This window comes from Zeus faber (genome assembly GCF_960531495.2).
Source record: "Zeus faber genome assembly, chromosome: 15".
NCBI classification, from domain to species: Eukaryota; Metazoa; Chordata; class Actinopteri; order Zeiformes; family Zeidae; genus Zeus; species Zeus faber.
The window spans coordinates 11,730,750-11,740,865 of record NC_137194.1 but is presented as its reverse complement, the minus strand read 5'-3'; positions in this window follow the sequence as shown (position 1 = coordinate 11,740,865).

Below are 10,116 nucleotides of genomic sequence, written 5' to 3'. Positions count from 1 at the left end.
AACTATTTATTTTAAAAGATGAAAACATGAACAACAAATGAAAATGATATATATTATATATATATATTATAAATGTTAGCAATGGGCAAAACAGTGCCGACTTAGAAAATGAATCAGCTCGAGGATTTCCCCGTCTTACTGTGTTCCTGGTGTGAGCCGCAGAAAGAAGAACCGCGGCACCGGGAAGCGTTGCTAGGATCTGGGTTAAAAGATCCTTTCATGTGCTGGGATTATCTAACAGGCTGAGTAGGTGGTGCTTCAAGTTATCCAGCTGCTTCTTCCCCTGGGTGCTCAGCAAATTCAAGGAGGAAACAATAGAAGGCTTCGCACGGCCGGGGCCCGGGACAGGCGCCGAGGTTACTGCCAGAGGAGGCAGGTCAGAAAAGCCTGGGCCAAACAACGACCCAACACTCTGGGCACCCGAGACATCTCACCGTCTGCGAGAGATAAAAGCGACGATATACGGCGTTCCATTTCCCGAAACATTGATGGAATCTCTGAGTTTTGTGCGAGACAGCAGCTCTTGCGACAAAACTGCTCTGCGTACATAATTTACTTTATCGACCTAGCGCCGGGTGCCGCATTGAGATTTCAAACTAACTGCGGGCTCTAAATCTTGAGAAAGCCTGGCCCCGGCTCGTGTATATATTATTGAAGGAACTCTGAGTCACTGGGATGATTTAAGGAGATGGTGGGGTTCAGCGGTGCTGCACTGGGAGCTTCCTAATATATCACAGTCAGAACTTGCTCACACACAAAACAACTCAAATACACAATACAAGAGCCTCCCGCTACTACTGAGCACCTTTCATTGACTACGTGATGCAAAGTGTGGGTTCCAGATTATTTCATAACCACTGAAGAGGAAGATAGTCACGGGCCAAAATGACAGCTTTAGTATGATCTATTAGTATGGCCAAAGTAAAAAGCTTGCAGAGGTTACAGGCCTTTTCGGTTTCGTGTGGGCCATAGTGTGTGCGACTGAGGCTTCGCCATCTGTCAGTCCGTCCGTGCGTTTCCATCTTTTTTTCTTTCTCTCTTTTCTATTTGCTTCTCTCCCTCGTGATCCGCCTGGTGTGGATCCTGCGGAGGCCCCGCACTGCAAACAGCTGTGCCGGGAGCCTGACGGAAATGGGCAGTTCTTTCAGCCCGTGGATTCAGCCCCGATAAGGGCCCGAGGAAAGAAAAGGAGGAGAGGGGGGTGGGGAGGGGGGAGGTCTGGCTCTGCTCCAGGCAGCGTCCCCCCCCCCCACCACAGTCTGATCCCCAGCGGGAGGCGGCTCCTCCTCTTCACCTGTTCACACTCAACGGAGCAGCTGTGTGCGCGGCTCACACGGGCCAAGACAATCGCACACAGAAGCACATACTCTGGGTCTCAAAATTAAAATAAAAAACATTTCATAGTATGTCAAAATTGCGTCCATAATATGTATTATCGAAAGATTGTGTTGCGTTCAACACTAAATTCCCAAATATAGCGTAAATATAGTTTTGTGTTTTTAAGTTATTAATATTTTTTGTTGTTTTTTTTAAGCTAGGCTAGAGAAAGTTCCATTTTTAAAATTTTACACGACATTTTAAATATTTGTAAGTGACAAAAAGAAAATAATTAATAAATCATTCAGGAACAGTATCACAACCAAGTGTTAGTCCTGCACAAACACATGCACACAGACACATACACACCTGACACACAGCACACCTCAAATCGCACACATAAACACAGAATGAAATGTTCCTCGAGACGGAATATAATTATCCGTGCATTTGCTTCTTACTACTCATACTTAAACAACCTCCACATGCAGCTCCACGCCCCCTCCCATGGGCAGGGAGTTCTCCAGTCGTCCCTGTGAAGGGGCGACATTCCTCTGATTCCTACGTCTCCGTGGCTTCATACCTGTGTCCATCACGGCACGGCTGCCAGCAGCCTCCCCTTTAATCTCTGCCACCAGACACACTCATTCTCACTCTCCTCCTGGAGTCCCACTCTCTTTTGAGCGTCTGAGCTTCTCCTAAATCCTCAGCTGTCACGGCGAGATAGTCGTCAGGAAGATCCGACACCGCGCGACGCCGTGCGGGTCATTAGCGCAGAGTGTCTGCCTGCTGGCGGTAGGCTGAGCCGCTCGCCATCCTCCACGCTCCCCTCGCAGCTGGCTGCGGAAGCAGCAGCAGCAGCTCCATCCACGATGGCAGATCGCTGCCTCAGCCTGAATATGAATTATGAATATGCATCCCGACGCACGGACAGCTGCTTAGATGACCGTGCTGCTTTCAGCTGGCAGTATGTGCTTCATCAGAGACGCTGCTAAGCATTCCAGACTAATACCCTTCAAAAAACAAACAAACAAACAAAAACAAACAATCAAAATCAAACCACCTGAATGGGGTCTACTACTCTGACTGACCAGAGGGGGGCACTGCCGAGCGCACCTATTATTATTTTTTTTTTAGCAGCTACATCAAGTTATTGATGATTTTCAAAGGTAAAAGCTATTAATGAATTCAAAGAACTGTGTGCCGCTTCTATCAAACATCCCTATCTCCTATCGTTCCTAATGATAGAATGCAAAATTGCGGCTTCCTGGGCTGGATAATATGAGTGTAGATGGAGATAGAGATTTGTTTGATTTATTGCCTGTAAACCAGTGGTGTGACGCTACAATTTGATGGGAATTTAATTCAAGGGTAGAGGCAAAAACTTGTCCCATGGCCATTTCTTTGGCTTCCTCACGTGCATGCATGCTAAAACTATGGTATGGTATGTGTGTGTGTGTGTGTGTGTGTGTGTGTGTGTGTGTGTGTGTGTGTGTGTGTGTGTGTGTGTGTGTGTGTGTGTGTGTGTGTGTGCGCGCGCACGTGTGCGTGCGTGCGTGCGTGCGTGCATGCTGCGTGCTGCAATGGGGCACTGTGATAGGGTTCTCTAGGCAGTCAGCTATAAAGTGGCTTGGGCGTCCTGGTATTAGTCATCCGGTATCTTTGTCCAGATCCCAAATATAACACTGAAGCAAAATGAAAAAAACAAGCTCTTTTCTTGCTCTCTGTTCTCGGTCCAGATCGTTCTCCTTTTGTTTCTTGTGCCAGTGTTCCCTGTATATGTAACCGTGATTGTGTCTGTACGATTTGCCAGCATCAGTGGGAGGTCGTGGAACGTGCCCCAGTAATTGCACGTCTTTAAGATGTTGCCTACCTACCAATTTAGAAGAACAACAATTTCACTCATTTTGTTATAGAAAGTACAGACATGTGGCGCATGTTGTATATGTTGCTGTGTGGTTGGGGATTTAAAAAAAACAACATACCTAAATAGAAGAACTTTGAAGAGGTAAATCACAAGTCTAGGACAATCAAAAAATAGCATCAAACAAGCAAATCCAAATGTGTAAAACCCCAAGTCCTGCACACGTTCACAGTTTTAGGTGAAAGGACGCCAGACGACATGTCCGTCTCCCCCCAACCCTCCCAGAAAAGGCACGCACACACACACACACACACACACACACACACACACACACACACACACACACACACACACACACACACACACACACACACACACACACACACACACACACACACACACACACACACAGAACCTGATCCTTGGGCTTTGCAACCCAATCAGAGGAACTCAACCCCGAGTGGTCCATTTCGAGAACAGATCTCCTTCCAGATTATCATCACATACTACACCCACAAATATAGATATGCTCCATACGCACCGTGGATCCGTGCACTCTCCCAGACACACATACACACACTCTATATATTTTGGGCATTTAGTTGTGCATAATGACAGAGTGCAATGGGTGGTAATGACACCCTGGTGGGATGATGCGCCAGTAGTAGTCCCCAAAAATCCCCCAAAATGATGCAACCTTGATCTCCTCTAAGACGCTGAATCAAGGTTGGGAAGCTTTAATTGCCGACTTATCTCTTTGGTGGAGACAAGAAGACTGTCTGAGGATTTAAAGGTAGACGAAGAGAAGAGAGCGAGAGAGAAAGAAATGGAGGGGGGCAGGGGGGAAATGCTGCAGGAAGTAAAGAGGAAAACACATCCCAGTCGCCCCACTCTCCCTTTGCCTCCTCCCACCCTCCCCCACCTTTTGCTCGCCCTCGGGCCCTGCACACATGTCCGCAGCACGGAAGCAGATGCACACTCCTCTTAATCCTGTGAATAAATCTCCTCCTGGCTGCAACTCCACCAACGACTCAACTTTCAGAATCTGGTGGCTCTCAGGGTTACGCACGCACGCACACACACACACACACACACACGCACACACACACACACACACACACACACACACACACAGACACACAAACTCTGGTATTATCAGAATGTATCAGGTAGTATCAGAATGCGTCATAATTGGGTTTTGATACATTCCCAATTATGTGTTCATCTCCATAGCACACAGCATGTAGAACTCAGACTTCATAACGTGTGTAAAGTACAGCGAGTGAATGATTTCTGCTGGGTCAGGCTGGACGGGGGTGTGAGGGTTCTCGGTGACGGAAAGTGTTTGTGCTGTTTTGAGGTCAGTAATGACAGACAAATAGCTGTCAGGCCTAATGGGAGGGGACAGCCCCGGATGATGGGTACACAGTGGGAACAGGACAGGACAGAGCAATGCCGGGCAAGTTCAGAGACGAGACACGGAGCGCTGCTACTCACACAGAGAGCAAGGGTCAGCCCTACAGGACAAGCACACAGTCGCAAGGACGTGAATGTGCATGAATATGCACAACTGCACACACACACATGCACACGCATACACACACTTCTAAGTTTAATAAAATATTTTCATGTTGGACATGACAATGCAAATATATATATATATATATATAAATTTATGTGTTTTTTGTAATTGTAGAGAGAAATTGTCCCCATTTTTAAATATTTTTTTATTGTTATGATTATTGTTATTCTTACTTTATTATTATTGCCTATTTTTATCATTGTTGTTACACCGCAATTTACCTCATGGAATGAATAAAGTATCCATCCATCTATCTATGCAATCCTATCCTTTTAAGTTTCGCTCTGACGCTTCTACATTTTTACTTTACAGTACAAGCACTGGAAGAACTGTTGTCATAAATCTTTTCTCTTTTCAAACAACACTTGTCAGGACCTTGAAGGAACCTTGCGTCTACGGATACAATGGTTGTCCAAAAATACATTTAAGAGACTCCCTCCATAAGCGCGATTCTTTGGCCGTGCGTGGGTGGAGCGGGTGGGGCTTTGTGTTTTTGTGTCGACCTTAACGGGGTCAGTAATGAACTTGCACCATCGCACATGACTCCACAGTGAATGGTCTGACCACATCACATGGGCTTGAAAAAGACAAAAAGCTTCCCTGTAACAACAGCGGATTCCACATTCCTTCCCCTCCAGCACCCCTGCCAACCACTTTTCTTCCCTCTTTGTGCATCCTTTTTTTCCATTCTGAAACATTCTCAGGTTTCTATCTTTTTCTTTTTTTTTTTCACTGCTTTGCTTATAAACGATCCTCACTTGGCTGGGGACCAGGAAGGCTTGTAAGACGATCACAATCCTGTCCGGTGGAGATGTGTCTGAACGTTACTGGCTGCAGTGCTACGTCTAGTCAGTGATGAATGGATGCTTGGAATGCTCTGGAAGAAGAAAGAAAGAAAGAAAGAAAGAAAGAAAGAAAGAAAGAAAGAAAGGGAAACAGCTTTCCACTGCAGTGGTGGGAGATTAGGCTGCCATGGCACAGAGAAAAAGGGAGAGAAAAGTATCTCTGTAACTTTTAACATGCGTCTCATGGGAAGGGGGAAGCTGACCACATCCAGAAGAACTGAGTGTACATAACATCTATACGGACACACTGCAGGGGGTGGGAGATGAGAGAAGGAGACTGAGTGTGAAAGAGTGAGGGAGGAAGGTAGAGAGATTGAGGGCATGATGACTTTCATCCTTTTAGAAGGCAGCACACCACAACGTGTACCCATTTGCTTTTTTTTTCCCCAAACTCTACACCTGTCCTCTGTTGTGGATTCCTTTTGTCCCATTCTGTTCCCACCCAAATTCCGCACCCACACCTTATCTTTCACACAAACACTCCACTTATCCCTTGTTGAATGTGGAGGTCACACACCCACAAAGAACAATAGCAAATCTTTGCGTTTTTCCCTTTCCCATGCAACTCCCGAACCGTTTTCCCCTCAGGTATGGAATCCTATAACACGTGAACAAAAAATGTGGATTAGCACAAATACATTCTGAAGCAGTGCAACAAAGATACCGGATTCCCTCTGTGATTACAGACCTTGGTCCCAAGGGAGGGAAGACCGAAGTGGGGGGGGGGGGGGGGGGAGAGATGTAGGTGCACAGCGGAAGGTTTGAGGAGGATTGGCGTTGTGTGGGAGGGGTAAAACAACCCACCTGTACTGTTTGAAGAACGGCAAGAATAATCTACCCCCACTAGTCACCGCCAGTCCATTTGATCGAATTCCATTCCCCAGGGAGGGTAGAGGGCAGGGTGCTATCAGACTAATAGAGTGGGGGGGAGGTGACTTTAAATGGTCGGCGATTGCCATCATCATTACATTCCTTACTGCATTCCCATGAATATGGAGCACGTCCTCCAACGCGGCTCTCCCCGGCCATCCCTGGGCAATCCAAGACCGGCCCAATCTCCCTAAGTGCTCGGCTCGGGGCTGGGGGTTATTTGTCATTGGTGTGACCATAGATGACACTTTTGCTTAAAAGAGCGTTCATCACCCAAGCCTGCAAGGGATTCTGGGTTAGCGGGGAAAGTGTGCACGCTTGGAGAACCGAGTCTAGCAACAGAGGTTTATTAGAGGTCAAAAAGAGATGGCAGGATCGTGTAATTGAAGCCCCACCAGTGAAATCTGCGACATGGTTCCCCATAGATTTGAATTCACCTGGTGTAGCTCATTATATGAAACAGGAAAAACTCCCTTGAACCAGACCTAAACTCATTTGTCAAAGCCATGGAGAACAATGCTTTTCCTCTGCTGTCTCATACACACAAGTTGCAACACCCTTTATGCTTGTGCACCTCCCACACCTTCAAGTTCAGCTGAGGCATATTCAGCATATTCTTTCCATGATAGCAGGTGATGCATAATTCAATGGTCTCTGGCTCATCTTTAATATTTACTGTTTATGGTATGCACGCACGCACACACGCACTACCAACACACACACACACACACACACACACACACACACACACACACACACACACACACACACACACACACACACACACACACACACACACACACACACACACACACACACACAGACCTACTTGTGTTTTCCTGCGCTGATTCACAATGAGTAAATTGCTCTGCAGAACCACAAATCACACATCCGTGGAGAGATCTTACACAAAGCTGCCCAGGAAGAAAGGGGAGAGTGTATTTTCAAAGTCTATCCAAAGCAGAATGGTAATGAGATTAAAGAGAATATCAGACAGCGAATGGGTCACAATATGCTTGTTAAACATGACAGCTGAATTACATCAGCGGGACCCACCTCCGTGGAGTAAAACACAGGGATCCACAGGAGCCAAAATTCTGCCTCACGGCCCAAACATCTCTTTATTTGACCTTGAGGCTCGAAAACACTAAACTACAAACAAGAACCCAGCGTGGACACACACACACACACACACACACACACACACACACACACACACACACACACACACACACACACACACACACACACACACACACACACACACACACACACACACACACACCTTTCAAAGTGCTTCATGTTCCCTATTTATAAGATCTGTAGATGTGTCAATGGTGTCAGAAAATGCCAGAATCTGTGAAGTGGTATTCTCACTGATTGATGTAAAATAGATGAAATTTCATGTTTTTAGGTGTCTTCAGTGTCACAAAAACATGAAATATTGATCTACTGGGTCAGAAATTCCTCTTGGTGATTATTCTGCACCAAAATATGTCAGTAACTCAAATTGCTCTTTCAAAATCAGCAGCAACAGTTTTTTACAGCTAAACAAACTTTAAAGTATAGTGTGACGTGCTTCACTCCCCAACCGCAATTAATGCAGCATTAGACCTCCAAAAGTGCCCGTGAGCAGAGCATCAAACCGTTTCTGGCTGCCACTGTGCTCTAAGTCCCCGATTAACACCGTGTTTCCAACGGGGGCAAAGAAAAACAAGCAGATCCCATATTCCATCAGCCCTAATATGGACATTCAAAAAAGAAATCCCAATTCATACAGTAGCACATGCTGTGAAAGCACAGGAGCTTAGGCCTTACATAAGACCTTGAGATGACCTTGTACTCCAAATAGTAAAGAGAAGCAACACTAATGGTGTGAGAAAAGAGACGGGAAAGACTAAACAGAGAGCGAGAGACAAAGCCATACAGAAAGAGTAAGAAGGCGGACATACAGTATGCAAAAAGAAAGAGAATGAGGGGAGCTCGGGCATGAAAAACTCAACATAACCTCCATTTGTATGTCATATCATTCCGTAATTCGCAACACCCCGCTTCCCACTCCCATTCGGAGGATGAATGCCTATGAAGACAGAACCGGAAGGAAGGAGAGAAAAGAGACTGGTCAGGAAAGAGAGAGAGAGAGAGAGAGAGACTGAGGAGCTTCTTGGCACTGCGGCCGGGGTCTCATTGTTATTGTGATTTATTTTTTAATGAGCGACGCTGCCCTCCCCTCCGCCACACAATGGCCTGATTGAATCTGGCGTTCTATTAGCATGTAAAAGAGGCCCGGCTTCATCTGTGAGCCACTGACTGACAGCTGATATCATCTCTATAATTGCTCCGAACTAGAGCCAGTGCCAGCCAGAGAGACAGAGGGAGAGAGAGAGAGAGAGAGAGAGAGAGAGAGAGAGAGAGAGAGAGAGAGAGAGAGAGAGAGAGAGAGAGAGAGGAAACAGAGGTTCACAACACAGGAATGAGGAGGAGGAGGTAGAGGGGTTAAAGCAAGACATGCAGGGGGATTAGGAGTTGAAAGAAATGACGTGAGGAAGAGAAGGAGGGAGAGAGAGGGGGGGGGGGGGAGAGGGAGAGAGGGCTGGTGGATCCAGCTAGTTCTCTATATATCTCAATTTGATGCGGTTGGGGCTCCTCGCTGAGCGCCCGCGTAGGGGCTGTTGGTGCAGGGCTTTTGGAAAGGCACCCGCAGAGCCAAAAAACATTAGACCATATCCGAGAAGAAACTATGGCGGATTTCAGAATAGGAATCCTAAATGCCTGGAATTGTGTTTGTGTGTGTGTGTGTGTGTGTGCGTGCGTGCGTGCGTGCGTGCGTGCGTGCGTGCGTGCATGCGTGCGTGCGTGCGTGTCTGTGTGTGTGTGTGTGTGTATAGAGAGCTTTCCACTGATGGTGCAAACACTGTGAGGACTGTTAGAACCTACATGCCCAGGCACAGGTCACGTGGGATGCTGTGTTGTGCACGTCACGTGAGGACACGACATCAGACTCAACACGTTAACGGTGGGCATGTGTGTGTTTTGTAAGTGTTCGGCTCCGTTCCACATCTCGCCCCCTCTAACCCCCTGCCCCTAAGTCCTCTGCATTCTGTCTGCCTTTGTGTACAAAATCTCTCTCTCTTAAACCTCTCCTGCTGTTCTTTTTGGGTGTCTCTCTCTCTCTCCCTCTCTCTCTCTGCATCACTGGGCACCCCTCTCCTCCTCTTGTTCACTCTCTCCCTCTCTCTCTCTCTCTCTCCGTTGCCCTCCCTCAATCTCTGGCATCCTCTCAGCCCCCACCCCCCCCCCCTCTCTCTTTCTCTTTCTCTCTGTTTTTCTCTGCAGTGAACGGTGATTGAGCAAACAGCGTGCCAGTGGAGGGCTGGAGAAGAGATGGTTATCCTCGCCCAACGTGCCATGCATCCAAAAGCAGTCTCCCACTCGTCCTCCCCCTCTCCCTCTCCCCATCCTAAAATCTCACCAGTCCCCACCCCCCCTCCATCCCCCGTTATGGTCCCTGCAGCCTTGTGTATAGATGTTGTAGGACAGCCCGTACTGTGTGTATGTGTATGTGTATGGTAAGGTAAGGGCTTTGTCCTGAAATGTGCTGCGCCAGCATGCTTACACTCCTGAGGAGAAAAGGTGAC